The sequence below is a fragment of the Oryza sativa genome, chromosome 10 (assembly GCF_034140825.1).
Source record: "Oryza sativa Japonica Group chromosome 10, ASM3414082v1".
In the NCBI taxonomy this organism is placed as follows: Eukaryota; Viridiplantae; Streptophyta; class Magnoliopsida; order Poales; family Poaceae; genus Oryza; species Oryza sativa.
The window spans coordinates 10,450,338-10,474,714 of NC_089044.1; the positions used below are offsets into that span (position 1 = coordinate 10,450,338).

A 24,377-nucleotide genomic window follows, 5' to 3' on the forward strand; every position below is an offset into this window, starting at 1 on the left:
GTTGAGCCTTGTCTATTCTCATTTGGTCACTCGCGTGCTAGAGTTGCACAACCTTCCTTCCAAAATCATAGTGCAGCGCTGGTCTCCTTTGCTGAACTTTTCTTTAAGCACAAGCACATTAACCAGCCAGTGGAATTCTGATCAGGTTTACCGATTTTCATATAGGGAAAGAGCATGCAGAATTTTCCATACCATCCATGTGATTAAAATGGTTGCATCAAGCGAATTGATTCCTAACTGAACTTATGCAAGTATAACTCTGATTAGGAATTGAAATATGCAAAAAACGTATAGTTGGTACGAAACAAGGGAGTTATTTACTTGCATTCATGTAAGTACGGAATGGTGCAGTTCTTGTGTCTTGACCTCACAGAAGAAGAATATAGTGTATGGTTTTCAGGAGATTGTCCTCAAAGCTTAGCATCATTTGAATTTTATAATTCCTTTTGAGAAGTGACCCTTGTTCTCTTCTCGCATGACAAGATTAACACAGGAAATTTCTTTCATCCTGATTATAGTTTTTCTAAATGGTTACATTTTCTGAAAGGGCATATTTGGATTACGGGATTTTCATTTTCTCATGGTTCCGAAGAAATTTCCCTAGCATTGTCGCTCAAGGTTGATGCATGAGCCCTCACCTTATGACCACACACAACACTAGGGAAAAACACAATGAAAGTTGAAAATCCACACAATAAATAGATTTCTCCCCATTAAGTGCTATAGGCGAGGGATACCTACTTCACTGTTTTTTTATCTTCCATCTCACCGAATGAAAATAACTTGTTACACTCGTTACGAACCATTGGATCTGCATGAGAAACTAATCGAGTTGTAGTACAAGGTGCACCACACTATGATCAGTATGCATCCCATGTGTGAACATTATTTCCCAGTTTATAGTGGTACTTTCCTTGCAAAGTGTTTACTAATAGCAAGCATAACAGACGCACGAGCGATGTAGAAAGGTTCCTTCGCACCGGTAGCTCTTGGTATGCTTCTAGAAGAAGGTGAGACAACTCAGGTAACACAGAGGCTTCACGCATACCAGCTTTTCAAAAGCGTAGTCGTAGCAATTCTCTGGGTAGAACCAAAGGTAAAATAAATCCACAACTCGTGAAGGTAATTAACCTTTGAAACACACATTGCTAAGCATGTTTCAATAGAACTAATGAGTGGAGAAGAAACATTGCATCCATGTGATGTGTTAATCTATTTTAGGTTCAACATGCATGACATAAACGATAAGGATGCATGGATAAATAGAATGGCGGAGATAGAAAACCTGCATGAGTCACAGTACTTCCTGCAAGCACAAGTAGCACGAGGAAATAAAGTGTAACATTTCTCCTGTTCATGTTCTTGTTTGTTGGCTTTTCCTTTTGGTCTATACGAAAGAGGGTATGCTAAGATAGTTGTAGGAGATGTGAATTTATAGCCTTCTAAAGATGGGATATCAATTAGTAAACTCGATAACCATCCAAATAACTTATGTCTAGCCTATGCCTCCCAGGTCCAAACACTGGTTAAGTTGGCATATATCATGGTTTTGTTTGCTTCTCTTAGCGGTGGAGGGTCAATACACAGCAATGCTACTCTGTCGTTTTGTTGGCTCTGAAACATCAGAAAATGTGTGTAACAAACAAAAAGGTTATTGAACTGCTCGTGGATGCAACTGTCAGCATGACTGTGGTTGTCCACTTGAATGTCAAAACATCATAATGTATAGAATACGTTTCTTAAGTCATTATTGCATCATGAAGATAAATGACATCACAACTACAGAGAGCCAGGCAGGATATATATGTAGACATGTGACACAAAATTGCATATTTTTTCCACTTTGTGTCATATTATTAATTTGTAGGTTTGACTCCCATAACACCGAGCCAAGCGAGCAGCCATTGGATACGTCACCCATAATCTCACATTTCACAGTTTCGTACACCTTCCAGGCTCCCATCCAGCTGCCTTCATGTCAATACTGTTGGAAATCTAGTCATAAGTCCGCATATTTTAATGTAGAAAAACATAGTAGTAAGCATGACATGTGTATAAAACAATGATTAAGTTGCAGTGCTAAATATGAACATGCTAATAACAGTAATAGCATCATCTAAAAATATGTTTAATACTAAGGTCAATAGAGTGATATACCCAGAGAATGCTCTGGATGAAGAGACATTGTTGTTGTTATTCCCTCCCCTTCCATTGGCGTCGTTTCTGGTAGTGGACAGGATCGGAGTAGTCGACATAGAGGAAGTAGTGCAGAGAGCAGTCATGTGTTCTACGCGCTCCCTAAAACTCCCCCTACCCGTGCATGTACTTAGCTGAATAGAGTTTTGGAGGCCTGCTCATCCTGAGTACTTATGCATGCAGGTGCTCAGAACCAGGGAGGCCGAAGCAGCACAGGAACAGAAGGTTGGGAGGTGTGTATCAAGGAAGAAAGAGAGAGTCAGGGGAGATGAATAGAAGAATGTTAGGAACAGAAGGTTGGAAGGTGTGTACCGAAGAAGAAAGAGAGAGTCAGGGGGAGATGAATAGAAGAATGCTTTCTGTCTATCCGGGGAGATAACTAGCACTAGAGAGAGACGTTTCCGAAAGGAATTAATCCGATTGATTGCTCCGTCCGTTTCTGAAGTAACGAGTTTCTGTCAGTTACGCTTTTCCCTCATAAAAAAGTAACTTCATGAAGAAGAGTAGATGTCTCGTCTCGCACGCATGCCATGCCTCGCCCACGGCCTCGGCCAGCAGGCTCGGCGCGCGCGCGCATGTGGCAGTCCCACCACCATCTCAACCCTAGGGCTGAAGCTGGAAAAATGGTGGAAACAACCAAGCTAGAGTACGGTAGGGGTAGAGGAAATTTTCAGTGGAGTGGTGAAAAGCATTGAGATCGGAAAGAGAGGCTCCGTAAGATCGCATAGAGTATAAATGGAATAAGTCATGTGACATGATCCAATTCTCTATTTATTACACTTAATTTCTTTTATTATGGTATGGAAATGCATTCATTTTCTTAGCATTGATTCTGATCTGCAATACTATCGGAGTAAAAGAAGCGATCTGAGGAAGAACGTTGACCTAGACACTCTCTTCGTGGCGTGCCAACTAACTATTGATTCTAGATATCAGCAACAAAATTATGGGGTATATGGAAACACTTATAAGCTAATGGTGACACAAGGAAGATTTTTTTTATAGGTTCAGGCCCATGGAACGAGACAATACCCTAGTCCCTTTCATTGATTGGATCTTATGTCTAGAGTTTTCAACCAAGTATGTGGATGTGTCCCTGTGAGGGTCTCCCTGTTTCACTTATATGTATGTGGGAATCCAAATTACAAGTGGTTCCTTTCCATCCTTCCAGCATAGTCGGGATAGAGAGATTTATATCTTATCTCTAATCTACCCACATATTGGGTTACAAATTGGCCTTATCCCCTCCAGCAACATGATATCGCTACTTGGCCCACGTACCACCTGTTAGCCCAGGCGGGAAGAAAGCCCTCCGTGTTAATACGCGGGTCCAATATAGTCCACAATGTTATTATTCATTATTATTTGCAAATAGTTTCATATATATTGCACCGTTCAGTTATTCGCCACAGTATTTGTAGATTACTTCATGCAAATAGTACAGTTGCAAACGGCACTATTCCCTCTGCCTGTGCACCATGACTCCCTGACCTTGCCGTGGTGACCAATTGCCCTCATCCCGCACGTCATCTTGCACAGTGGGAAGACATAGGGACATGCAAAGTCGGGGATACGGAGCACCAGACAATCCTCTGCAAAGAGCATATCCATGGGATATACGAGAGCACTTTTTTAAGAACCTTTCTCCGTAACATTCATGCATGGTATCAAAAAAGCTCAGCAAATGTGAGACATATTATACTGCTGGTCAACATCAGAATTTGGAGTTTTTCAAAACCTTTTTTCAAGTAGGAGTTTTAAAAAGATCAACCCATGAGGTTTTACTTTTGAAAATGGACATTATGTCGATTTTTGCATAGAAAATCACTAATTTCTCTATTTACTTTTGTTGAAAAAAAAGTTGAAAAATTTATGATATGGTATTTACATAATACCATTATTTGCACAAGTTGTTATCTTATATTAAAGCAGAAAGTATTTTATGATCGACTACACATTTCATGATTTTAAAATTTTTGTACGGTTAATAATACTAGTACAAATTGAAAATGAAAATGATAATAATACCTACCAAAATTTGGCGGCCACTTTCGATGTTTAGTAATTCTAAAAACATTGGTTAAAAGAACTCGCACAAGCAACAAAATAAACACAATTTTTGATCCCAACCTTACCAAATATTGGTAATGCAAACATTTGACATTATAAAATTTTGAGAAGTTCTATTTGAGCATCAAATAAAAACGAACCATATGTTTTCAATTTGAGAATTATAAATGATACAATTAAGAATTTTCTTTGTATAAATCTGGATATCCCGTGTGCTCCATACATGCGAGGGAGGAGAGAGAGATTCCAAACTTGCGAGGGAGGAAAGAAACGGTGAGAGATACACGAGATAGAGATAGAGGCAAAGATAAAGATAGAGATACTGAAAGAGAAAGCACTAACCGGAACACGATGGCTTCCCCTGAATTACAAGTACAAGTAGGAAGAGAGAGGTTGCAACCCTTGCATCCATTGCTGAGTGCCTAAATTTTGCGTACCAAGTGAAGCCAATGTATTATGTCACTAAGGATACAAGTCGACCTCTTTATAGAACAGCCGAAAACAAGACCAGCATTACGTAATGGCTGCATGCGGCTGGCAGAATTGATTAACACACAAGACCATCCACCTACCTCTAGAATACCTGTTGTCATTGAATTCTTCAGTTTTTCATGTTGGTAGTAAATTAAATATACTGCTAGCACAGGAACTCTCCAATCCATTAGTTCGACTGGATCCAACGGCCATAGTTCATCCTATCTCTTTGCCTCCAAGGTTTAACTGTAAAATCATTATTCATGAAATCCGTAAGAATCATTCAATCAGGTGCGGGAACGTACGATATCACGATTGAAAAAAAATATATTTCTTTCTAAGCATGGGTGGACGATAAACTATTATCAGCAACCATTTTATTAAACACGATTACATAGAAATATGACTCAAATTAAATATTGCAATTAATATGTTCATGAAAAAAAATCATTAACAACATATCTGGCGTTAAATAATTGAGATGTTTCAAGGCAATGATAACATTTACCAAAAAAATTCTCCATACAAGTCAAAATAATGTAATTTTCTCTTTTTCCTTTGCTTGGAGTGTGTAACTGTGTTGGTAATTAACTCCCCCTGAATGTTCTACAGCCATGACATTTGCAATATATTTTACCAAGCTAATGGCATCCAAAACTGACATCCAATATATAACTGCAAATCTTGCCTAACTTAAATTATTGGAGTGCTTTGGTCAGTAGTCAGTTCTCTCAGTGAAAGAAATAAAACTGTAACTATAAAAATATCAATAGAAAAAATAAATTTATGCATCTTGAAGTTACTTATAATGTTTTTGGGAGCTGATCACATTCTTTGAATTTGAGTGCATGGAAAAAAAATCTCAAACTTGACATTATACAGAGAATATATATAAATTATTTTTTTCCCAAATTTAAACATTGCACCAGCCCCCTCCGTTATATCAAAAGTAAATCGGAGCTGTGTAAGAGCAAAAACAGAAAATCACTATGACAGTTAAATGGGTACTCACACAACAAAGATGCACCCCACAAAATGTTTCACATTTTGCACCAAAATTCAAAATTAAATTAAACTCACAAATTTCATTGCCTTACAAACCAATCACCGACTAGAACCTATGCCCATTCTCCCCTCAGCATTATCATCCAGTCATGCACTCTCTGTACGGTATTCCAGCTGTTTCCTTAGTCTAAAATATCTACTTCTAACGTTTAAATGTTGTCTTGAAATATAATTACATTTCCATCTAGTCTCTCATCTTAACCAACAAGTTCACAACCATCTCTCATTGAGCTTCACCTCTCTCTGGGAATTTATTCTATTTTGGCAGGACGGGTTAACTTTCTAAGTATACATAAATTTCTGCATATGCCTGAATAGTAGAAAATCACTTCGACCTAGTCAAAAGGGTCCTAACAAAACAAAGGTACCCCTTAAAATGTTTCACAATTTGCACAAAATTTCAAAATTAAATTAAACTCGCAAATTTCCTTGCCTTACCGTTTACAGCCCGTTTGGTTGGAGGGAGTTTTCACGAGGGATTGGGAGTTTAGAGAGAGGAGGCTATTAACTGCTTTGTTTGGTTGAGATACATGGGAATTTTGGTGGGATGGAGATAAGGAATTGAGGGAGGAACTCCCTCCTTTTCAAAACCTGGGTAGGTGGTGGTAATTGGGAGGGAATTCCTCCTTTACTTTACCTAAACAAATCTCAGCCATCTGTTTTCATTAATGACCTAATCTCCAACTAAACTCCCTATCAATTTCCACCACCTCTACCAAACAAGATACTGGGATTAAAAATTAAATTTCTATCTTAATCTCACCATCAATTCCCTTGTATAAACTCTCAATCCCTTTCCCTCGCGTTGCCAAACAAGCCGTTAGTAAAACCAATCACCGGGCAGAACCCATGCCCATTCTCCCCTCAGCCTTGTGCTATAAAACGTACAGTCAGGCACACTTTGTATGGTATTCCAACTATTCTCTTCGTCCAAAATGAGTACCGTTATATGTACGACCAAGTCCTACAAATTATGTACAGCCAAAGACATGCAACCATAGATGAATCAAAGGAGAGCATGCTCATATGCACTGCAACCGTTTACGACCGTTGATCAAATTCAGTCATACGCGAGTAGGACAGTTGTGTCGTATGTATAGTAATTTCCATACAAAATATAGATACTTGTAACGTTTAAATTTTATCTTAAAATAAAATTACATCTCCAGGCTCCAGCTATTCTCTCATCTCAACCAACTACAAGTTCATATTCATCTCATATTTGGTTTCACCTCTCTTTGGAACTGAATCTATTTTTGGAGGAGGGACGAGTAGCTACTACTCTTCCTATAAAGGCACATACTAGCGAAGTGAGCGTAACTCAATTGGTTAGACTCCTTGTGGTGAAACAAGCCCAGCCAAATTCAAATCCAAGATTTGATACGGGTGCTTGCATTTACGGCTAATCTTTATTTCAGTGGTAGGCGACGTAAACGTCGATAGCGAGGCGTCTGTAGTGACTTCGTCAATCTTAAGATATGTTGGCCCAGTCTTCCAGAGGTGTTCATAGGTGTAAAGTGTTGCGAGGTACACAGTAACCAGGTACCTAAGAAGAGTCCTTTGGGCCGTGCAGCATGGGATGGGCCGAGTGCGCTAGGCCCATGCGGCCCATGCAGCTAACTTGTAATCTAGGAATGATATATAGGATAAGGAAACCAATTCTATCCCTTGTAAATAGATGGCAGGTACCACTACTGGAGAAATGATCTTTGCCCAAATGGCAAAAGTCACATTAGTCCCAGTTCAAATTGGAACCAGGATTAAGATCATTAATTTCTAGTCCTGGTTAAAAAGCCTAATAAAACCTTATGATCTTTAGTTCCGGTTGGTAACCGGGACTAAAAAATATTTTTAGTCCCGGTTCAAAATAGACGCCAGGTCGTGTCAGGCCCCCACTATCTTTAGTCCTGGTTGATAACACAAAGATTGAAAAAATCGCGTTGAGCCGCATGAGCCGCACGCCTCCTCGCCTCGTCCTTATCTCCTTAATCCTCCAGTCCTCCTTATCTCTGAAGTTGCGTCCTCCTCCACCTCTCTCCGAAGTCGCGTCCTCCTCCAGTCCATCGCATGCCTCCTCTCCTTCCCCGCACGCCTCCCTTCGTCCCCTTCCCCTCTCCGTCAGCGGTAGTAGGCGGCGGCGGGCGGCGAGAGCTCTGCTCCCCACGCCACTTCACCCTCCTCCCCCACCCCCCCTTCCCCTCTCCGTCGGAGGCGTGGACGGTGGGCGGCGAGCGGTGGTGGCGGCGGGTGGCGAGAGCTCTCCTTCACATGCTGCTTCGCCCTCCTCCTCCCCCTCCCCTCTCCGTTGTAGAGTCAATGGCGACAACAGGCAGCGTCATCGGGCGGAGCAGGCGGCAGGCGGTGGGCGGCAATGGCAGCGGGCGGAACAGGCAGCATGTGGCGGGCGTCGGCAGTGGAAAAAATAATGTGGATGATTTTGTGGATTTGTGGATGTTTTAGATGTTTTTTGTGAATTTGTGGATGATTTTGATGTTGCATTGGATCTGTGATGTTAATTTTGATGTTGTTGGATTCGATCTATGGCGTTGGAATAAATAATTTTGTTGTTGTTGCATTTGATCTGTGGCATTGGAAAAAAATAAAGAAAAGACAATATGCAAGCAACAAAAAATAATAAAAAAAGAAACTAAAAATGATAGTGCTACCATCTTTAGTGCCGATTATTTTATTTTTAGTCCCAGATTGGACGTCCCGATTTGTAACCCGGGACTAAGGGGGTTGCAAACCGGGAGTAAAGATGGTATCCCTAGCAGTGTACTCAGATTATAAGGGCTACCTTACCATTTGACTACCGGTGACACTAGATCTATATAAAGGGCGCCGGGAGAAACCATAAGGGGTTAGACATTCCGTCATTCACAAGAGTCATCAGCTACTTCATTGTTGACCCGCACACATCGACATAAATCCAATCTAAACCAATTGGACTAGGGTATTACCTCACATTGAGGGCCTGATCTAGTACACCCCATAAATAATATTGCGATATAAGAAATCGACAGGTGTGCGTGTGTCTATAGGGGTGAGTGTGCACATATTGTGAGTGCATATGTTTTTATTGTGTTTAAAAATATATATAAAGGGATGAACATCAGGCAAACGCATGCATCCACATCATTCCATATTTTTAAAATTCATGCGACGATAGGATTAATGCTTTATTAACATCACAGTCCCTTGAGTACACAGGCATTAATTAACTGTCAAAACAAAGTCTACATACGCAAATGCCATTTACAAATCCATCACACCAGCCATCCTTGTACTTGGCATGATGGGCTTTGGCATCGGCCAGGCAAGCAACCTTGCAGAATGGTGGGAAACATGTCACCAAACGAGCACTGTTGAAAATGCAGGACTCTACTGCAGAATCAAACAATAAATATATTAAAAGCTTGATATGCAGATAAAAATTGTTACTCTTTTCACTAGAAAAATCAAATGTAGTACATATCCTATTTTACCAATGATGGAAAAAAAAAGAAGAGGGAATATTATGATGGATGTTAGCTGTCAATTCAGCACTACTCCCTCCGTTTTTTTTTATTATAAGACACCTTAAGTTTCTTCGTAGTCAAATTTTCCTTTTAAAAAAACCTTCGATCAAGTTCATAGAAAAAATTAGCATATACAACATTAACTTAGTTTTATTATATATAGCATTAAATATATTTTGATAGTATGGTTGATATGTATTAAAAATATTGCGTTTTTTTCTATTAATTTGGTTAAATTATAGAAGTTTGAGTAAAAAAGTCAAAACGTTTTCAAATAATATGAAATGGACGGAGTACATAGATCATCATTACAGAGCATATAATGAATGCAACATTCAATATGCACAAGTTTAATTTGTTAAATTGAAATAAAAACTCTAATATTTCTTAAATTAATATGTCGGACTAGGTAGGAGTCTTCATGCATCCAGTGTGCCACACGAATTTGGATAGGTAGCAGAACATGCGCGCACACACTCTGGTACTAGTGTTAGACTCCGTGAAGTCACAACAAACAGAGGCAGTAACTTTACTACTGCTGCATTCTCGCTATCCTTGATGTCATTATAGTTTGATTTTTCCGGAGATTGAATAGCAGTTTTCTGGAAACAAAAGCTACTATTTACACTAACAGTTTAACTTAGACAATCCAATTATACGTGTAGAATGCTACATATGAAAAAAAAAATATGGACAGTTTGCAAGCATCCTATCTACCACGGAGATAGTACTGTTCGTTTTTTACATGCCGTAATGTTTCTCATTGTGCAGTACTGTTCGTTTTTTTACATGCCGTAATGTTTCTAAGAAGCACCGGACTTATCCAAATTTTAAAACCAGGTTGTAACAAATTACATAACTTATTAATGTGACATGCATGTACCACAATATCAAGACTTGCATGTAGTACTATATTAAAGGTAAATAGATAATTCTATGTTTAATGCGTTGTATTTGTTTTGATGCACTCAACATTGTATAGATCAAATACAATGTAAAACTCTCCGACTATTTACCCCAAATATATATAATCAGAAAACCACGCTAGCTACATACATGTCTTCAAATCATATAAATGTTTCTTTATGTATCCGATCCTAATCTGATACTCAGATGTTCCAGATTTATGAGAAATACTCCTTCCATCCCATAAAAAGTCAACAACCTAATACCGGATATAATACATTCTAATACTACTTATCTTACCTAGACAGAGGTATGCCTATATATCCAGGTTTATAGTAGTAGGATGTGTCACATCTGGTACTAGGTTGATACTCCCTCCATACTCGTAAAGGAAGTCGTTTTGTACAGCGAAACGGTCTCCAAAACACAACTTTGACTTCTTATTTCTATAAAAATATTTATTGAAAAGTGATATATGTATACTTTTATGAAAGTATTTTTCAAGACAAATCTATTCATATAATTTTTACATTTTCAAACTCAACAACCTGAGAGTTATTTATGATTTATATTCCCAAGGTTTTACTTAAACATTATTCTAAACGACTTCCTTTAACTACGGAGGGAATAGTTTTTATGGGACGGAGAGTAGATAGATAGATAGAGTCAGAGAGTGAGAGAGCACTTACATGCGCAAGATGGATTTTCTTGATAGACAAGTATGAGTAGGAAGAAAATGGCAGCAGCTCTCGCATCCATTGTCTACTACGCAGAGGTAATTTTGTACCAACTCTAGTCAAAGTATTAGTGAGGATACAAGATGACCACCTTATAGACTCATGAAGTTAAATAAAAAAAATCATAAATCATAACTATTGAATGCGCAGGGTTGGTAGCATTAATACATTAATGATGAACCACCTACCACCAGTGTACCATTGTTAATGGCATATACTGTAACCAACTATATCCACGTTACCTTCATGTTTATGCAGTTGGGTAGGCTTATGGCCAAGCCACCTTGAGGCCCACTCCTTGACAATCTTCCTCCTTTTGGTAGGTCAATCTGCAACCCTTCACGCAGGCCCGCAAATCTACATTTAATTTGAGGAGTGATGAGATTTGAAATGAGTCTGAAGGTATCTACTAGTTTTCTAAGGCCATCATCAATGGGAGTTTCATTTTTATTAAATAGGGTATCAAGTCAACATTTTTTTGATGTGACAAGTAATTAATGAAGAAATAGATGAAATGAGTTTCATTTAGATGAAATCATAGATAAATACGTTGTTTCCGATGTTACTTGCCTCTTCATGTTTTGCCTAGGAAACAAAAACAATGCACAATGCATTGTGTGAGTTATTTTAACCATCAATTAAATTTTTTATTGCTTATGTGGTACCCTTGAAAATATAAAAATAAAACCTCCCACTTGGAATGGCCCAACAATTTTCCATGGAGGTATTTTCAAAATATAAGGACAATTAATTGTAACGGATTCATAATTTTTCTGTTGGAGTAAAAAACAATGTTTATGAAGGATCAGGGTAGTGAGGTGCTGTTACTTTGGGAGCTAGGGACGATTGTTAGTTTGTCTCTGTCCGGCTCCATGCCATCGGGGTAAGTAGGTAGGGAAGTGTACCCAATTGGTTAGAAGAGACAAATTTGTCTAAGAGACGGTTCGGTAAGCGTTTGAAAATCCAATTTCTTGCTTTAATTTGCATTTGTAACCCAAATATCCAAAGGTGCAATTTTTTTGCATATCCCATAGACTTTTTTCAGGTCAGAAGGATCAATATATTGGATAGGGAATGCATCAATAAGAAACGTGGAGGTCCACAACACACGCGTTCATGTATCCACACAACATTCCATAAACATGCTTGAAATATTATATATATAAAGATTTATTCCCCTTACGATAAGAGGCCAACATATGCAGAGATCGATCGATTACTCAACTGTTATTGCAAAGTTTACATCGGCAAAAGCCTCTAAAAAATCCTTCACACCAGGTATCTTTGAGCTGTGCATGATGCACTGCTGCGTCGAGCTCACACCCGCAGAAGCATGTCGGTTGCATACACATTAACATCCTTGCACCAGTGATAATGCAGGACTCCTCTGCAAGAACGAATAAGAGTTATATCTATAACTGTGCTTGCAGTACCCACAAGCAAAATAAAATGTGAAACTATATATGTGTTTAATGCCAAACAACTTGAGAAATTAATAGCATGTGTATGTAGAGATTTTCTGGATTTGTATTCGGTGACAGATGAAAAACTAGCTATATATCAACATATACGGAGCGAAAATTTGGATTGAAGTTTCAAAAGAAATGGATATTTTGGATTACACAGAAAAAATTTCGTCGACTGCAGGGACGTACAAACAGAGTTGGGCACTTGGGCACACAGCCATAGAAAACACTAACCTGCAGAAGATGGATTTGCTTGAAAGATAAGTAGGACAAGCAACAAGATGGTTGCAGCTCTCGCATCCATTCTTTGAGTATATAGATATTATGACTATGAAGTACGAAGTATAGCCAGATAGAAAATGACCTTTATATACTATCAGTAAAAAAAGATATTTAATGCTGCAAGGTTGGCAAAATAAATATGTGGCTATCCACCTACCACTGTTGTACTTACTCATTGAATTCTTTCGTTTTTGATATAGGTAGAATTAAGTAAACCTACAAACCAATTTTCACACGGGACATTCAAATCGAATGGCCACTGATCGTTCCACCCATACATGGATGTCCTATATGCCACATTAAATAACCATCATTAGTGCGTTATTTAATTCTATTTAAAAAATTTAAAAAAATAACAAGACTCGTAAAAATGAAAAATACAATAATTCGTACGTTATAGACAACACCTCTATCTAGCCCGATACCTAGCGGGTTAACAATAGATATGCTATACCCAGCTATTTATGGGTATACTCGAACTATTGTATTGTATATATGGGATCAGGCGACATGAGCATATAAATAAATATTAGTAGCGTTATGGATAAAGGTGTCCTGTTCGGATCGTATTCTACATAGAATGGACAATGTGTTGCACCCACCATGCATAATCTAGAAGGCCTGGTCCACGCGTCAAACTAGCTATAGGAGGCCTCTGAGCAACATGGCCCCATGCTATGCCCAATGACCCAGACTGCAGTCCTGAGTCAAGACATATGCGTAGCCCAACACGTAAGCCATGTTGCTCCGGTATATTCATTCACATCAGGGCGGTATCATCCCCTACATGAGAAAAACAAAAGGGTGCAAGTTGACAATGCCACTTTGCGCCAGATAAAATTAATTCCAGGCAGTATTTGGGTTAGTAACCAATGGCAAAGTTATAAAGCAATGTTTATACTACAGTTTGGATCAGGTCTTACAGCCTAGAAGTCCAAGGTCGAATTTTGGTAGAGTGTCAAAGAGTGCTCCAGAAAACCTGTCAAAATCCTGTGCTTACGTGTTTAGAGAGTTGTTTGGTCCATCTAATGAGTTGATAAGTTAAACTAAAATTCACATTTGGTTTCTAAGATCAGCAAGAAGTTACCACAAATTCTTCCCAGATTTTTGAGTTGTCCCAAGTATTTTTCTTAAGTCCATTAGGTTAACTTAAGTATGAATATGATTCTTGCATATGCAAACACCACAAAATGCACAAGCAAGCAAGCATAAAAGTTTTAGACAAAAGTTTTATTTATTGTACTACTTCCACCATTTCCATGTTTTCCATACATCCAAACTTGTGGTATGTGACACTAATATATCAATCGTATGTTACCATAATACAATATATAAGTTCTATCCACCAATCATCAAGTCATATTGCTTATGAGGAATTGATGCACAGTGCACCTAATAATTAGTTGACATCCAACGAGCACTTATGTTATCGAGCACCGAAGATAATGGACTATAGTAAGTGAGGAACTATCAATAAATAATAGATAAGTAGAACATGTCACCAAGCCATAACAAACAATAGTCGACTACAAGTAGATTGTTAGCATGAGTAATAGCATTTCTACACTTCTACCAACACTTTTAAGATGTGACGTGATAGATCTAATAAATTAGAAAAAAATTATAAAAAAATCCAACCATCAATTTACACTTAACCGGTAGTTCTATTATTCTTAACCATTAGATTAGATATATTCCAGCTAAAAACCATTAGATTAGATATATTCCAGCTAAAAACCAGCTAATCGCTCCCTATGTACGTACGTACACAAGATGTATCAAAAAGAAAAAAAAGGAAGAGTGCATATATGATATGTTCCGTCTGTAGTTTTATGTTTCTTTCTTTGCAGCACTAAAGTTTTCCTCAAATTATATATATCTATAGTGAAACTCTCTGTGATGTTGTCGAAAAAGTCACACCATCGTGCCGTTGCTTCATGCCATTACACCAAACTTTTTGAAAATATTTGTTTTTACTAATTATGTAAAACAAAATTGTAGACGCTCATAGAAACGTGTGCATAACCACCCTATGAATACACACTAGTATTCATAAAAAAAACATACTTACAATAAAAAAATGTCACTTGGAAACATATTATATCCTTATACAATTATGTCATTTTGATGTAAATAGTGTTAATAAAATTAGCACAAATAATATTTACAATATGAATTATTCCAATGGGATATTACCCACGAACATGTATTGGTGACTTAGATGAAAAGTAAAAGAAAAAAAATCTAAACCCACATTAACTTGTATGTGTTGAGAAGGATGGTGATATGCTATTTTACGTAAAACCAGAACAAAGTGAATTTTGCTTGAATATAATAGGCACTATCACTTAGTATATCAAAGTCTATGGTTTATTTTAGAGTATAAATATATCTTTATTTTACAATTATAAGGTAATCTATATGGTTCTTAAAATGAATATGGTAACTTATGATTTATTTTAATATTCTTTTTTATAAACAACAAATAAATTATCCGTGTATCTGTGCGGGCTTTCTTCCTAGTTTACAAATAATTGTCCGACGGGAAACTTAATTAGGAGGGTTTCCCTATTAGTATGTATCTACAAGGATTTTAGGAAATACACGTGTGCACGTATGATAAAAATTCAGTCATATCCAAATGACGCGAAGATATATCAAAATTAAAGCAAACTTATTTTCACTGGGAACAGGTCACAATAATAAATATAATGTTCAGGTCCACACCACACAAGTGCATGCGTGCATCCACACACAGAATTCCAAATATCCTTGAAATATTACATATATTTCCCCTTGATCAGATCAGAGGATTATTACATCTTTGTAAACATGGCAGCGGTCTCTCGCTTTAGTCATAGCAAAGTTGGCATGTGCAAACGCCATTGAAAAATCCCTTACACCATCCATTCCTGTACTTGGCATGATGGGCCCGTGCGTCCACCACGCACGCGAACTTGCAAACCGGTGTCACACACGTTACCAGATGGGCACTAGTGTAGATGCATGTATCGTCTGCAAACGTACACAAATTTATAAAAATCAATCTGAAAAACACACTTTTTGGTTCATATATCCTGTAATCCGAATTGGTATCCATATGCTCTACAGTTCTATGAGCATGATATAATACTTATGTTGCAGAAAAGAGATATAAAAAACAAAATTTTTCCAACACCAGGGTTTTATTTTTTTCAGACGAACTAAAAAATTCTCAATTGTAAAAATGAAGGGAGGTATCAGTTATTTTATGGATAGAAGAAGGATCGATAGATCGATGAAGATCGAAAGAGAGAGGGAGAAACAGATAAAAGGGAGAACTAACCAGCAGAACATGGATTTCCCTGAAATACAACAAGGAGTAGAAAGAAAAATGTCGCAGCTCTCGCGTCCATTGCTGATCGATCGAGTGTGCTAGACTTTCAGTGTCAACTGTAGTACAAGAATTATATGTTCCCGAGAGGACACAGGAGAACCTCTTTATATAGACTATCATTCAGGAGAGCAAATCCAGAGCTGATTAATGCTGCGGGGCTGGCAAAATTAACATATGACCATTCACCTACAACTGGCACATAGCTGTTGTCAATGAATTCTTTACTTTTGTTTCTGTAGAAATAGTTAATTATGTTAAAAAACGGGAGAATAGCCAAAATGATCCCTAAAGTTCCGCTCCTAGGTCATTTTAGTCCTTAATATTTTATATTGTCTAAACAAGTCCTTTAAATTTGTCATGTGGGCTGATATAGTCCTTGGTCCCACCAAAATCACCACATGGACATGCCACGTCACCTTCCTATGCAAAATCTATATGATTTGTCTAATTTACCCTTACATATATCATAGGAAAATAAAAACAAAAGAAAAAAGCTAAAAAATATATGGTATATGTTAGAGCAAAAATATACCTCAAAAGGGTGAAAAAAAGGAGAAGAATTTTTTTCTATGGTTATGTCTAATTCACACTTATATTTATTTTTCTATAATATACGTAAGGGTAAATTAGACAATTCATCATCGATTTTGCATGAATGATGACATGGCATATCCATATGATGATTTTGGTGGACCCAAGGACTATACTAAGCCTTATGACAAAGTTTAAGGATTTCTTTGGACCATTTAAAAGGTTAGGAACTAAACTGATCCTATAGAGAAACTTTAAGGACAAAAGTAGCTATTCTCCCTTAAAAAACAAACCAACTTTCACATGGAAAGCTCTGATCCGTCCGATCAACCACATCCAATGGCCATTGGTGGTCTTTTCATGCATGACCTGTCTTGGTAACCGTTGAATAGCCATCAATACACTATTATTTCATTCCATCTATGTAATAATCAAAATCAATTTGACCCATATAAATCAAAATCAAATCATCCGATCCTGTATTCCCTCCACGTATATGGGTACTAGTAAAATAAGAAATACATGAATCCATGAGAATGAAAATATTTAAATGTTTTCTTGATGTAGGAATGCTATAAAAACTTTTAAATTCCTTCAAGTGTAGAGGGTGTCCAAACAGAAGGACGAATCAGTACTATGACAGGGTAAAGAATAAGTAACAAGATATATATAAATCTATACCAAATATCCCACTTAGTACAGATAATAACAATTATTATATCGTTCACCAGCTTTCACGTCACCTAGTTTTTGTTAGGCATTCGATCTGACTCAATTGAACAATCCAAATTTAGCCCACATGGAACACTTATTTGAGTCCAAGCCTATCACATCCCAGCCTCCTCAATCCAACTGCATTGCCTCCCCCCGCACCCCGAACGCACCCTCACTGCTCACCCGCACCCAACACCATAGGTCGCCCCCCTCTCATCTCTTTGCCTCTCCGTCCTAGCGCTCTACCTTGTCACCTTGGATTCACAAAGCCACACATGCGACAATGATTCCCTTTATCAATAAAAACTGGAGAGAACAATGTATCGTGCACTGCTTGAACCATCGGCCATCCGAGCAAACCGGAAAATTCGCCGGTGCACTGTATCTGGGTCTCTCCAAATCTCTGGCGATTTCCATGCCACTACCTCTCCCCGTATCACAAGCCACCACTCTCCTCATCTCGGAGAGCAAGTCCTTCCCTTTCATCACTGTCGGCCGCCGGTATGTATCACATACTGAGCGTGTAATTAATAAATAAGACTAAGAATAGTGACGTGTTACTGTAATTGTATTATCTTAAAAACAATTGTCTAAGATCAATAAATCCACCTTTATCCAAGAGTTACTACTTTAGTCCTAAAATAAATTCATTTTTCACCCATCATACACATACGAATACAAAATCGAAAAGACATTCATCCCAACTTTATTAAATCTCAATACAACTATTCATCACTTTATCTACTCCCAATATAATTATTACCTATTTTCACAAACTTCGATTTATTGATTACTCTAGAAATAAACTTATTTCGGGACAAATCAAATGGGCTAAAAATGAAGTTAATATGGGAGGGAGGAAGTAATAAATAAGAAATCTCATAGCAAAATGTATAGGAAGAACGCAAAAAAGGCAAAGAGATGCAATTTGACATCTACTATTGGGGGAAAATATGTGGTGGAAACCACATATATGGTGGAAACTTGGAAACTAATGTTGGATCGAAAAATGGACGTCTGAGATTCGTTCACGACTCGTGAATAAAACCGTGAGTAAAATTTTTACTCATAATGATGTGGACGAATCTCGGACATCCATTTTTCGATCCAACGGCAGTTTCCAAGTTTCCACTACATATGTGGTTTTCACCACATATTTTCCCTACTATCGACCTTAACTTTGTTGCCAGAGCTGAATATCAAAACCCCAGACGTGTTTGGAGGTCAAATTTTATACATTATATCCAAAAATGTGTAATTATTTGAAAGATACCGCATGAACACGTTGTTGCTATAGGACACTGAAAAAAAATTGTAATCAGCTCCTAGACACCCATGACATTATTTTATCATATCCAAGAGGAATTGGAGATAGAAACAGCTGTGGATGTAGCTCTACCCATTGAAACCAATCGAGCCTCAATCTCATACTGGGACCTTTTCTTTTCTTTTTATTTTTCTCTCTCCTTCTTCTTCCTACCTTCTTCATTCTCCAGGGAAACAAGAGGAGCGAGAGGGAATGGACGTCGTTGCTCCAATAGCTGAGGAACGACGATGTCAGTGGCAGAACATGTTACTTTTTGCTTACATCGAGGGAAAAAGCAGCTACAAGCAGAGGGAGTTGGGGAGGAAGCCAGAACAGTGAAGGCAAAACTCAGCCCTGGCCGGCAAGGTAGGTGACACTTGACAGTTGTTAAGTACAATTTTGATTGCCAACTAGCACAATTAATCAAAGAAAAATTAGCATTTCTTACAGGTATACTAATAAATAATGTAGTTGTATTAGGATTAGAGAATTAACATGGATGCAGGAATTATACACTAAAGTGAAGGAGAAATGAGGCCGGCAAGCATTTCTGGCAAATCACGTGAAAGCACAAAGATTGAGGGGCCCACAGGTCAGCTCAAACCGACTTGAAATGGGACTAACCCACTAAAAATCGACTAAGGAGCCCACCTGTCATCCCTCACCAAAGTTGGTGGGGAATGACAGTTGGCCTGGTTCGGCCCAACCCTGGCTGGCGCCGTTCATCCCCTCCTTCCACATGGACGCTCTAGAGGCACTCCTAATGCAGTTACTATAGGTCGGTGCCCTACAACCGCCTTAATCAACCGTTATTGAAGCCTATTTAAGGGGTGGAACTTCTCACTTCACAACACACACTTCAAGGAGCAAATTCAGTCTTCCACTTTGTATTTTCTATAGTTTCTAGTAGGAATAAAGCTTAGTCGTCTCGGTGTTCTGGGTATGTCTCTAGTACTCTCTTCTTTGTGTAAGACTTTAGTTGTATTCACAGAATAACCTTCTTTATTTATTTATGCGCATGGTTATATAATTCCTTATTGAGTATATTTTCTATGAGTGGTATCTACTTTGTATATCCGCTTCATCCTAGGTTTGTCAACCCAAGCTACGATAATGCTCCAATGACCTTTATAGGTTTTTCTAGCTCCTACTTGTTCATCTGTAGGGTGAGAGTCCTGGGGAGTTAGTGATATAATTTACTAGCATAATCATGATGCTTAGGCTAGATAAATGTCGTTGGATGCAGGTGTGCCCCACGGAAAGGGAGGTTGGTAGCAGGTGGTCACAACTCTCTCTGTCCTTTGTATTCCTTCACGTTCGGGTATAACATAAGATTGCATAAGCGCCATAACCACGCTGGCAGACTAGCAGGGAGTGGTCTCTCGGTAGTACCTGGGTGCTTGGAACTAAGTCCTATGTTGTAAGTATATATATGTTAAGTGTATACTAGACATGATTAGTAGAGAAGTATAGATGAATCGTAGTTTCCTTAAGCTATTTCCTACTAGATATTCTATTAGAGGTGAATCTCCTGTGTGTCCACTACCTTATCAATCATTATCCTAACCCATGTTTAGATTATAGTAAATTAATTATAGATTGATAAAAGAGATATAAACATATCTTTATACTGCCGCCTTCCCTTCGGAAATATAAATAGTATACCCTTGGAAATACTCATGGCTGAAATTCTACAACGGTATCCATGCATCTGTGGATTTATCTGTATTCGTAATAAATACCAATAGTGATGATAGATGCTTGATAGGGTGGCTAAAGAAACAGGAAACTAGGGAAACAGAGTCACTCTGACAAGGCAAAGCGGGTGGCACGAGTGTTTTGCCAACAAGGACTCAGTGAGGGAGATCGACTGGCGGCTAGAATGGTTGAGGGATCAAGAGAGAGAGAGAGAGATAGATAGGGAAGAAGAGGGCTCGGAGAGCTCAGTTGTGGGTAAAAATGGAGAGCTCTCACTTTCTACGTGCTGCCGTTCTGCGGTGACTTCGGCCACTGTGCCACCTACTCCCTTTCCTGGCTACGGTAAGCCGCCACTCCGTCGCCCCTTCTACCACGAGAGCCCCATCTGCAAACTTGTCTTTAACGGATATTTCTCTCTTCATTTTATTTGAAAATAACAAAATAATGCCTTGTGTACCCATCAGTTAATTACCAGTTTTCTACAGTGGCCTACAATAGATACGTGTTCTTGCGGTGTCCCCTGCTAATTACAAGTTTTTTGGATGCTATATACCAAATTTTGCTTTATTTAAATTATCAAAGAACACACCCGCCCACATGAGAAACTCCATGCAAAGAGCTTATTGTGGATATTAACTATTCCCTTGCATAAGCATGAAGCTATATATATATCTAAAGGCAGTACAAGCAATGACAATTGTGCCAGCCTCCACACCAGTATTCCTGCATTTTTCCTCCCTGCAGAACAGCACCAACCGAACAGCTAAACTTGCAGGTCCGGTCGATGCACAACAGTTCCCAGCCAACAAGTTCGTGACAGTACTTCTCTGCAAAAAAAAAAAAAGGAAAAAAAAAGCTTCTTAATTAGTTCTTTCGCATTGACTGATGAAATAGGTGGAACTGTACTGCTAGAGTAATCTTTCCAGTAAGAAAATAACCTTTTGGAATTAGCATTCGAATATGTGATACAGAGTTAATTGTGAACAGAAGAAATGTATATGAATTAAATTAGTTGCTTTCTGCAAAACATGCATGGCACAAGAATCACTAGAGAGTTTTCCAGACTGTCTATATGGCTGTCAGTACCATTCCGAAAAATTTGAGAATTCAATCAAATCTGTGGCTATCGGATTGCAGAAACGGATCACCCAGTACAGAGGATCACATACTCGAGAAATATCATATACCTGCCAATGTTGAATCCAGCAGTAACACAAGAAGCAAGAAGAACCAAAGGTTCCAATATTTAGCAATCATGTCGAAGAAGGGTTACAGTTTCTTATCACCCCTTTTCTATATATGAAGCAGTGACACCCTTGCTATACACATCTCTTCTCGGTTTATAGTTGAGTATATATTTTATTTTTTCTTGGATAGGAAACAATATAAAATACACTCCATCAGCAATGACGATGATGAAGAGGAAGTCATCATTTTGACTATGGATGTAGAGACGAGACACTTTGGTGAGTGCTAAAGATTGGCATGGCATGCGTATACAATCATAAATGCAGAAAATAGGGTAGGTCATCTTTGAAACATCATGAGAGGTGGGGCATTATCGATGTGCCTTTAATAATACCTACCTCTATCTTTGTTGTTTTGCAATGTCTAATATTTAAAATAATAGTTTTTCTATTTTTCAGACACTTGATAATTTTCTTTCTTTCAGCCATCTAAAACTTGCACCAACCATAGATAAATTTGCACTAGTGTACTTGCATAATATAGAAACTTCTTGTTTGCTTGGTTTTTGCATAGACTGAACATAGACTGAATATGGATCGTACAGTTTTTCCATACCAATATATAGACAACAAAGTAAAATTTCTTTAACAATGTAGATCACACCATACTTTGTTTCAACACAACAAGAAAAGACATAAGTACGAATTATTGGATTCTGATTTGGTGTCGAAAAACGTGATTTATACATGAGAAAAAAAATCAGTAATTAATCATCTATTTCTATTTATATATGGTTACAACCTACTAACCTCAGTGTACGTGAGGCACTTGCTTCAATTGTCTATTTTGTTTCATATAAATAACCACAGCAATGTGTACCCTATTGACATTTGTATAGATTGTTTATTTTGTTTCATATCAACTCTAACAGCATCACATGGTATCAACTAGTTTGACAAATAGGAAACCAAATGCACCAGGTGAATACCGCTTGGGTCAAGCCATGTCATCACCTTTTCCCCCAACACCAACAACCACCAGGCCTTGCCTGCTTACGGTGACTAATTAAGCATAGCTAGAGACATTGGCAATAGCGGTGGGTACTAAAGTGCAGTGGCCGTGTCGACCTGTGATGAGGCATGTACCATTTGCCCAGAAGCATACGTATCGTCGGTCAATTTGATAGCGATTTCTCTAAGGGCGATCTGGGGTAGACCAGAGATTCACATTATTTTTTTCACATCTTGTGTTCTTTTGGGTTGAAAGGTTCATGATGAAAAATGAAAAAGAATTCGTCTAGATTCACAACAGATTAATACTACATTTTAGCTTGCTTGATAAAATTTTTCCGTAGCAATAGACAACAACTAGCACTATGCCATTCATTTCAAGAGTGACGAAAACCTGAAACAGAAAGGGGCAACTTTGAATTCTTCTTATTTCAAAGATGAAAAGTAACAACACCGCAGAAGACAGAAGGCAAGGAAATGAGCTTTGCCGGTCATCGAGTGATGTCGTTGTGGACTGCTTGAGAAACGCCAAAGAATTAAAAGATAGTGAGCATTAGCTAAGGAGCATAAAGACGAAATCATGAACCGTGCAAGCATATATCTATACTCCTTTAAAATGGAAAATGGAGCTGTGGCAATGATGAATCTATCACCATCACAACCACCAACTTCCTACTCCCTCTGTCTCATTTTAAGTGCAGCCATGATTTTTCGTGCACAAGTTTGACCGTCCGTTTTATTTGAAATTTTTTTTAAAAAAATTAAAAACATAAGTCACATTCTATTCATGTTTTATCATCTCATACCAATAAAAATACTAATTATAAAAAATTTTTAAATAAGACAGACAGTTAAAGTTAGGCATGGAAACTTATGGTTGAACTTAAAATGGGACGGAGGGAGTACTTTCTTTTATTGAAAGGAAATAATATTGTGGGTTGCTGTGTTCTTTTGGAGGGTTTGGGAACCCCTCCCCTCCGCACGCAAAATGGAGCGATAGATTAACGCATGATTAATTAAGTTTTAGCTATAAAATTTGAAAAATAGATTAATATGATTTTTAAAGCAACTTTTAACTTTTTACAAAACACATATCATTTAGTAGTTTGAAAAGCATGCGCGTGAAAAACGAGAGAGATGAGTTGGAAACACAGTGGAAAGAACACAACATAAACTTTTCTACTACCTTCTTATTTAAACTCTCTACTCTTTTTGGAAAGGAAAAAGAACTGTCGGGGTCAAAGGACTCACACGTTAGTAAGAAATACATGCAGATATTGAAAAATGATATATACAAGAAATAAGATATGCAGATATTGTGTTTGCTTTATGTTAAATTGGGGTGTTTTTGTGGACTCCTTGGCGTGTGAACGCTTATGGGCAAATTGGTGCAATAATTGATTATAGCTCGTTGAGTAAAAGCTGGAAATATATTCTATTATCTTAAAAAAAGAAAATAATAGTGATAATCGGGTTAATGCTTTTTTTTAAGTTAAAATCACGTTGCTTAAATGGCTTTTAACATTTCACAACCTAGCAGAACAAAAGCCTGAACTAAACTCTCTCACTTTCTCTTAGATGTATTCTATTTTGACATTAACATATCTGCTACATATCACACAAACATGCATGCATACATCATCATTATTGATATCACATCCATAAAGAGTTTCGTCCAAATACAAAGTACAATAATGGGGATTTGATATATGTCTGAAGTACATATGGTTCAACTTAATTTCAACTCTAATTTTTGTCACAAAAACGATAGTACCACTCGCACTTGATCACTGATGTCATATAAAAAGGATGAACTGGCCAACATACAAGTAGAAAGTAT

The 24,377-nt window shown here is 37.8% G+C and overlaps 6 long non-coding RNA genes across 6 annotated transcripts; all 6 read right to left on the minus strand.

Annotated features, from left to right (window-relative positions):
• Window positions 1-673: 673 nt before the first annotated feature.
• LOC107279149 (uncharacterized) lies at window positions 674-2,812 on the minus strand. The gene is made up of 3 exons (XR_001540493.3): window positions 2,158-2,812; window positions 1,286-1,984; window positions 674-1,080 (listed from the first exon to the last, which is right to left on the minus strand). It is a non-coding gene; the product is annotated as an uncharacterized lncRNA (long non-coding RNA).
• A 720-nt stretch (window positions 2,813-3,532) lies between these two features.
• LOC107279162 (uncharacterized) lies at window positions 3,533-4,743 on the minus strand. Its single transcript, XR_001540505.3, has 2 exons — window positions 4,609-4,743; window positions 3,533-3,788 (listed from the first exon to the last, which is right to left on the minus strand). It is a non-coding gene; the product is annotated as an uncharacterized lncRNA (long non-coding RNA).
• A 4,207-nt stretch (window positions 4,744-8,950) lies between these two features.
• On the minus strand, window positions 8,951-11,271 carry LOC136353760 (uncharacterized). Its single transcript, XR_010737175.1, has 2 exons — window positions 10,919-11,271; window positions 8,951-9,189 (listed from the first exon to the last, which is right to left on the minus strand). It is a non-coding gene; the product is annotated as an uncharacterized lncRNA (long non-coding RNA).
• Window positions 11,272-12,085: 814 nt separating this feature from the next.
• LOC112936698 (uncharacterized) lies at window positions 12,086-12,800 on the minus strand. Its single transcript, XR_003239123.2, has 2 exons — window positions 12,667-12,800; window positions 12,086-12,353 (listed from the first exon to the last, which is right to left on the minus strand). It is a non-coding gene; the product is annotated as an uncharacterized lncRNA (long non-coding RNA).
• A 2,649-nt stretch (window positions 12,801-15,449) lies between these two features.
• LOC112936694 (uncharacterized) lies at window positions 15,450-16,173 on the minus strand. The gene is made up of 2 exons (XR_003239113.2): window positions 16,040-16,173; window positions 15,450-15,729 (listed from the first exon to the last, which is right to left on the minus strand). It is a non-coding gene; the product is annotated as an uncharacterized lncRNA (long non-coding RNA).
• Window positions 16,174-20,889: 4,716 nt separating this feature from the next.
• On the minus strand, window positions 20,890-21,670 carry LOC107279167 (uncharacterized). Its single transcript, XR_001540510.3, has 2 exons — window positions 21,527-21,670; window positions 20,890-21,166 (listed from the first exon to the last, which is right to left on the minus strand). It is a non-coding gene; the product is annotated as an uncharacterized lncRNA (long non-coding RNA).
• Between the last annotated feature and the right edge of the window lie 2,707 nt (window positions 21,671-24,377).